General features: G+C 34.3%; 1 long non-coding RNA gene across 31 annotated transcripts; it reads left to right on the forward strand.

The window, feature by feature from the left end:
• The first annotated feature begins 2,902 nt into the window (after nt 1-2,902).
• On the forward strand, nt 2,903-7,035 carry LOC110873391. 31 transcript variants are annotated; one of them, XR_004865368.1, is made up of 9 exons: nt 2,915-3,251; nt 3,356-3,539; nt 3,622-5,082; nt 5,242-5,292; nt 5,464-5,541; nt 5,603-5,687; nt 6,017-6,248; nt 6,568-6,679; nt 6,773-7,035. It is a non-coding gene; the product is annotated as an uncharacterized LOC110873391 (long non-coding RNA). The 31 variants fall into 31 exon arrangements; XR_004865362.1 differs by having other exon boundaries at nt 5,617-5,687; XR_004865367.1 differs by lacking the exon at nt 5,603-5,687 and adding an exon at nt 5,688-5,806.
• Nucleotides 7,036-8,279: the final 1,244 nt, after the last annotated feature.

An 8,279-nucleotide genomic window follows, 5' to 3' on the forward strand; every position in this document is an offset into this window, starting at 1 on the left:
TTATTGAATTTATACGTGTGATTAGGGGCGGAACCATAGTGTTAGGAGTCGTAACACGGGCTACGAATCAACCCCGTATTCGTAGTGTTTTTTTCGGTTTTATACAAAGGATATCCCTAAAGAATACAATGATACCTCTAATAAAAAAATAGGATACCTGATACTACTAAAATATCATTCTTTTATAAACCCAAACATTTTACAATCCGAAAAATTTGTAGAATAATTAAGTCCGAATGATAAAATAAGCACAAATTAAAAATAAATAATTGAAAGGAGACTCTAAATATAGTTGATAAAGTTTGCCCAAGACCCAAAACAATATTATAATTGAATAAGTGATCTTGCTCGTTTTATGGTGGAAACCGTAACAAATAGTTATTGTCCTTTGGCTTATTGGGTAGTAAAGCTAGCTTTGGTTTTATCGGTTGCAACCGCAACTGTTGAAAGATGTTTTTCTAAATTGAGGTTTGTCAAGACGGATTTACGCAATCAAATGGGCCCGGAATATTTGAACAATTCTATGGTTTGTGTGGTCGAAAAAGAAACTTTTGATAAAGTAAAAGACGATGATGTGATAGAACGATTTCAACCTATGAAAAAAAAAAGAAAACAAATCTATTAGATAAAAAAGAAAATTTAAAATATCCTTAAATTAATGAGCTAGTTCTGCCACTTGTGTGATGATATTTAAGTTCTTGTGAATTTTCAGGTTTATATTGGGTTCAACCCGTTTAATAGCACTCGACAAGAAGACTCAACAGTGATAGTTGCAGAGGAAGATCTGAACCTCCATATGGAGAGAGGGAGAGGATGAGGCGAGAGGTGGACGGATGTCACCTACCGGAAAAAGCACAGGGATCGTAATGAAGCAAAGCCGGTAACCACCTTTTATGTTACGAATCTTCCAGGGGGTGTGTCGAGAATGATGTTATGGAAAGCTTTTCAACCGTATGGCGTGGTGAAGGACGCGTATGTAGCCAGGAAGAAAGATTCTAGGGGGAACTATTTCAGGTTCATCCGATACGAAGGGGTGCATGACCTTGTGGCTACTTTGCAGGGGATGAATAATGTAAAAATCTATGAAACAAAGCTAAGCGTTTCAGTGGCGAAGTTCGATAAAGACCATAGGTTATTCCATAATAACCATCAACTACCAGTGCTTAATCAAAAGCAGATGCCTTCGGTACCAACAGGTAACCCGCTCCCTTAGAAACGACCAATATACGAGTACGTGCCTGTCACAAATAGGAAGTCGTATGCAGAGGTTGTGACAGAAACTAGGGAGCCGCAGTTGAAGAGGAATAAAGTTGTGGTTGCCGATGCAAGGATAGCTACTACCCAGATTATTGTATGATGAGGGCAGTGGTTTTGGAGGTCAAAGATCTTGCGGCGTTAAAAGGGTTGAGGAAGATGCTGGACGTGGGGGGTTATAGTGAAAACCCAGTTTGCTATTTAGGTGGGCTGAAGTGTATGATCGTTTTCAAGGATAAAAGACAAGCCGTTGACTTCATCGACAAAGAAGGAGTGGAGTGGAGCCGAATGTTCAGGAGCCGGAGATTACAAACACTTCGGACCCATTCAACCTCGAGGAGATCTTCCGTTTGGAGGAGGAGGTCAACAGGATGAGGGAAACTGTTTCAAGTTGTAGTATACACAGGGAGGCGTCGGAAGAAATTGCGGGGGAAGAGCAGGTTCGCCTTAATTTTGAGGAAGAAGTCTCTCATACTTTGGATTTTGGGGACTGTCTGGGGATAGGTGTGGATATATTTGAGAATCACGTGAAAAAATTGGTTCGTGGGGAGATGGAGATTAACCGGGATCAATGAACTTTATCCCAATCAATATCAATGGGGGTTTGGTGTCGGTTTGGGATCCGGATGGTATTGGTTAATTTTTGATACTGTAGGTCTGATGTAATTGTCTCTGTGTTTCTGTCGTTTTTTGTTTTTCCTATTTTGTTTTCCAGTTTCTAACTGACTATTTATATACATATATATATATATAGGATTAGATTCAAACGTGAACAAAATCCCAAGAGTGAACTGCGTGAACTGATCTGGGCTCTTGATTTTTATGATCTTGAGATTAAAGTGAGTGGCATGATGGTAATTATTTGGTTAATTTTTTCCATTTAATTAAATACAAAAAGGGTATATGTGTAATTTCAATCTTAAATTGATTCTATAAATCTCTCACAAATCAAGTAATCAATTATCCTCTTAAATTGATTGCATAAATCTCTCACAAATCAAATCAAGGATTTGGAAAGATGTAACTTAATTCAATTATTAAAATAATTATTTGTTTAAATGCGATGTACACATGTGTATTCTGATTTTGCCCTCTTTTTAATGCGATGTACACATGTGTATATCGTCTGTTTTTGTGATATCTCAGAATTTTTTTTGTATTGAATGTTGATGTACACATGTGAATTACTGTACACATATGTACGATGCTGAGTACACATGTGTACTGTTCTATTTATATCCAAGTACACATGTGTATACCGTTGAAATATGAAGGTTACGTGGATCTTAAAAATCAAAATTTGAATTCTGGTGATGAAATCTGAAATAAAAATTAAAATTGAAATCTGGTGATTTGTTGTTTGTTTTGATAATTATCTTATTAATAAATAAACATAATGTGTATAATGAATTTAAATTAGGAAATATGTAACTTAATTCAATTACTAAAATAATGATTTAAATCTAATCTATATATATATATAAACATGATAAATAAGGGCTTATGTGGCATTAAATGAGAGCTTGGAAAATGAGGTGGCATTACCTAAGACAACCTACAATTTGGTTTTGGCTCCAAAATTCGGGTCAAAGATTTTGATAAATGGGTTTACACGGGATCCATATTGTGTTTTTATGACCCACACGCATATACACGTTCTTTTGTGAAACCCTAATTGTATCTCCTTCTCCTTCTCCTGTACACTTCTTTCTTCTAATACAATCTCCTGTACTCTTCTCCCTTCCCAGTCCGTCATCGAAACCCTCAAGGTAAGTTTGAAATTAACTTCAACGCGGATTTTATTCGCCACCACGACGTTTGATTTACTAACATTCATCTAATATCTGAGTATGTTCAACGCGGATCTTATCCTGTTGGCCTTTGTGCTTAGCGAGGCAAGAATGAAATTTGTAGGGTTTGATGAGTCAACAGGCTCTGCTCTTACACAAGGATTTCAAATCGACCACTCTTTCCATTTCTTGGAATCATTAAATGAGGTATCTTCAAAATGAAGTATAATCCTCGTGAAATACTTTGGAAAATAAGTTTTTTTTTTGTTCCATAAATTATATTCAATTTGATACAAAAATGTGCTTTTAAGGATGTGAATACTGAATACCGAGAAAGGCCTCCAGCGACATATTTCCTCGACTACTTTTATTTCCCGAGGGAACTACAACCAACAGAAGGCTGCTTATTAATTTCCAACATGATGTGTTTATTCCCGGTTATCCTATTCAACCGGTGGTTGTTCGTTATCCACATGTACATTTTGATCAATCCTGGTAAGATCTTTAAGCAATACAAAATCTCAAAATCATGTTGCCTTTTTTGTCTCTCTTTTTAATAATACATTTTATGTTATAGGGGTCATATATCTTTGGGGACACTCATGCTTAGAATGTTCACACAGTTTCACAATTTCATGGAGGTATGCTTCTTTAGCAGCCTCTTTACGATTTTATTCTGTTGACTATAGAAAAAAGTCATCACATTTTATTAGAGGTATGATGTTTTTGGTTGCAATTGTACTCTCTAATATTGTTACAACGATATCACTGACATATGCACAAGAGGTGCGGACTTCACAGGTAGGGGTGTTTACTGGATTTTCTTCGGGTTTTGGGTTTTTCGGGTCGGGTAGTTCTGGTTTTTGTCTAGAGAAAACTGACCTGATAATCAACCCATTTAAAATTCGGGTTAGTATTGTTTGGATCGTTCAGGTCGGGTTGTTTGATTTTGAGTTATAGATGTAAAATGAAAATAAATGTTATTTTTTTTACAAATATAATCAAAATTCATATTGTTACTTTAAAAATATTATCAAAGTTATTATGATATTTAAAAGTTTCAAAACTTAATGTTCTATATATTAAAGAGTCCATACCAAGATGACAACTTTTGGGCTGTAGGATCACTTTTATTTGCAGTTTACGTTTCTGTTGAGTTTCGGTTCACCTTTTTTTGTGACAACGATTGGTTGTCATAGTGATCTAAGATGATGACGAAACGATGATGTTTGAAGTTGCTAAAGGGGCTACGAGACAAAATTGGAGATGACGGGTTCAGAGTCAAGGGACTTCGAGATAGAATTGGAGATGGCGAGTTCCGACCGACTCAGGTAAGTTCCGTGATTGAATATTAAATATTAAATATTTTTTTTAATAAAAACTTCTGTATTTGTTTGTATATTTATTTTTGTTTTCAGTTTTTTAACCTTGTAGTAATATATATTTACCTTAGTGACTTGCTTGGTTTTAAAAAGCGTGAGGCGCACAAAAGCGACGAGGTCTAAAACTGAGGCGCAAAGCGTAAAAGCGGTGGGCTTTTCGTACCCGAGGCGCAAAGTGATTATATAATTTTTTATATATATCATATAGGTTTTTAGCATTTCTTATCCAAATTATAGCTATAAATAAGGTTTATATATAATTTAACCCATAACTACAAGCTAAAAAACTTATTGCACAACAGTTTGATGCTTAACAAACAGCATAAAAATACCCTATGTACATGAGGCGCGCGCCTCAGGCCTTGGGGCTTTTTGTAAAAAGCGCGCCTCGGGCTACCTAAGGCGCCAAGGCTTTCATCACATACTTGGGTAGCAAACATGGATGTTGAATTGGTATTGGGTTCCATGGATACTTTGCAAGCAAGATGATGCTTCTGATCCTATTTTAAGCCCGATCCGACACGTTCACATGGTCGGATATTTGGTTTTGGGCAGAAAGTATTCTTAATATGAATATATATACTTTTTTCGACTTTTCACCCAAGAAGTTAGAAGCCTTACAAGCCCGCAATTTGGACCAAGGTTTCGACTAACGGGTATGTAATTTTTGTTCTTAACCTGTTTAGATCATATGCTTAGTTATAAAAACCTCTAATTCATAATATTATTCTATCTGAATGAAACTGATTCGATTCTACTGATTAAACATTTTTTTTTTGTCAAAGATTGAATATTTTTGGTATTTATACATCCAGGTAGACTTGAACAAAACTGAGATTATATACATCTTGGCAATGTATTTATAGGTACTCTTATGTATTTTTGACAAATATGTACTCTAATGTATTTATATACAGATATTCATTAAATGTTTATTAGCATGTTTTGAATTTGAGAGGGGTTATAAATTAGGGATTTTGGTTTATTGCGATATTTTAAGGGGATTTTGTGTAAACTGCGTGCCTTTTATCATGCAGGTATTATGGTCTCTTGCCCCATTGCTGAGGTGGGGGTGGATCCTCTAATGTTCATTAAGTATTGAAACTCCAATTCAAGTAAGGTTTCTAATTTATGCAGTACCACATTGTTATTTTCCAGAACTTTAATTTGTTTCAGTTTAATTTATGCAGTCCCGCACTACTGTTGATATGAAACTGCTCAAGTAACATAGAATTTTTGAACTCTTTGAATTAATGTTCAGGTTTTTGTTCATCCATCTTTTTGAATATCTTGCTGACGTCATCCAGGTTAACAAATTAAATGATGAAAGAATTTGGAGAAAATGTTTTCGTGTTTGGTTGTTGATTCGGCGTTGAGTATGTAACTACTGTGAACCTTTCTACTCCAAACAAGTCGAATAAAGAAAACTTAACGGGTTTAATGGGTTTGCACAAAGTATTATTCTAACGCGTATAAGTATATAACTTCTGTTTAATTAAAAACTTGAATTATTTATCGCATTAATTACTGATGCTAGAAAATCTGGATTTTTTTATAAAAGTTTATGACTCAGACACTACATATTGGCAGGCTCAGGAGAATTCAAAGAAAGGATGGGGACGTGGCTGTGGTAAATCAAAGTCACGCACCCTGACCCACGGTACTTTTGGGCTTCTTGCACCATCCCGGCATACAAGCAGGTCAGCACATTTGGATGCATCACCAATGAGACATCACTGTTCGGAAGGCCCAAGAATGCCAGATGGGACACAGGGTAATACAATGGGAAGAAGGAAACCTGTTCTAACAGGTTTACCATAAGGTTTGATATAGAGGCTTAACATTGTATTGAATTTTTTTAAAGAGGACTTAAAATCATAGTGGGTTTATGATCAAGTGGAGGTTTATGTAATGGGGCTTCTAAATATAGTATTGATTTTTTTTTAACTTTAAAAAATAAATTAATGAGTTTGACCCATACATGAATTTAACTAAGTTCTTTTATTTAAAAAAGATTGCCTGTCGAGCCCATTAGATATACTATATTTACCAACCCATTCATCTTTGTGAGTAGTGTACATCTAGACCATATAATTTATTGTCATTGCATATTACTGAACTAATTTGTTCATTCCCCACAGTCTGTGTTTAGAGACTTGAGAAATCACCAAACGGATTTTGTAAGCTGGTGTGGAGAATGCCAATAGGAGATGAGAGAACGTGTTTATCATGTTGTCACGGCAAAAAAGAATGGTACCATTTGTTTTCTTAATCTTCTATGCCCTTTTGATATTTTATCTAAAAACAAGAAAAAAAAGGTATAATAATTTTGTTTTCATTTTGCAGGAGTTGTTTAGAGATTCGAGAAGAATTTGCTTCTTGAAAAGATAGTGGAATCAGTTTGCTATTGTTTTGTTGCTAGATCAATGTACTTTTAGATTATTTCTCTAAAATTTTAAAAGCTTATTCTTCAAGATCGTGATCACGATGAATGTGACAATCACCTCGCGATCCAGTGACAATCAGAGGGATGAAAATGTTTCCGGTTACCATCTTTGATGTATAAATTTTTGTTTCAATGAATTTAAAGTGGATGTGTGAATTAGAAATTTTGCAATTATCAATATATAAACACGCATGGCCAATAAATATACCGGCAAAAGATCAAATACAAATAATCTTAACATACTAAACATACAAATTGAAGGAAAACCCAAAAAGACAAGGTGACATTTTTGTAATTACCACCAACTATCAAAGTTACAACCAAAAATACCTAAAAAAACACAAATTTTTTTTAACATTTTTTATTAAAAAATCGCTACATTTCGTTAGCAAAAAAAAAAAAATTTTTTTTTTTGGCTGCTACTAAAAGTAGCGATTTTTTAATAAAAAATGTTAAAAAAATAAAATAAAATAATTTGTGTGTTTTTTTTTATTTTTTTAGGTTTTTTTGGGGGTTTAGTTTTTAGCTTTTTAGCATTTTAGCTTGGGTGGGGGGGGGGGGTGGTTAGGTTTTTTGGCAAAAGATCAAATACAAATAATCTTAACATACTAAACATACAAATTGAAGGAAAACCCAAAAAGACAAGGTGGCATTTTTGTAATTACCACCAACCATCAAAGTTACAACCAAAAATACCTAAAAAAACACAAATTTTTTTTTAACATTTTTTATTAAAAAATCGCTACATTTCGTTAGAAAAAAAAATTTTTTTTTTGGCTGCTACTAAAAGTAGCGATTTTTTAATAAAAAATGTTAAAAAAATAAAATAAAATAATTTGTGTGTTTTTTTTTTATTTTTTTAGATTTTTTAGGTTTTTTGGGGGGTTTAGTTTTTAGCATTTTAGCTTGGGTGGGGGGGGGGGTAGGTTTTTTAGGTTTTTGGGGGTGGGGGTTGGGGGTGGGGTTAGGTTTTTTTAGGTTTTTGGGGGTGGGGGGGGGGGGGGGGTTAGGTTTTTTTTAGGTTTTTGGGGGGTGGGGGGAGGGGTAGGTTTTGGGGGGGTGGGGGGTTTAGGTTTTTTTTGGGGGTGGGGGGAGTGGTTAGGTTTTTTTAGGTATATTTGTATAGTAACTTTGATAGTTATTGATAATTACAAAAATGTCACCTTGTCTTTTTGAGTTTTCCTTCAATTTGTATGTTTAGTATGTTAAGATTATTTGTACAAGAACTTTACCCTAAATATACCTACTAAACATAAAATAGATATATTTTTTAGTAATAAATTTAGTTTTTATGTTAGAAATTTCGAAAAAGCTTATGCTGGTATATGGCATTAGGATTATAGAGATTCTTAAAAAGCTTAAGTTTATAGAATATAAGACTTGAGGTGTTACTTTTGATCACTTGAC

Source organism: Helianthus annuus, chromosome 8, assembly GCF_002127325.2.
Source record: "Helianthus annuus cultivar XRQ/B chromosome 8, HanXRQr2.0-SUNRISE, whole genome shotgun sequence".
Taxonomy (NCBI): Eukaryota; Viridiplantae; Streptophyta; class Magnoliopsida; order Asterales; family Asteraceae; genus Helianthus; species Helianthus annuus.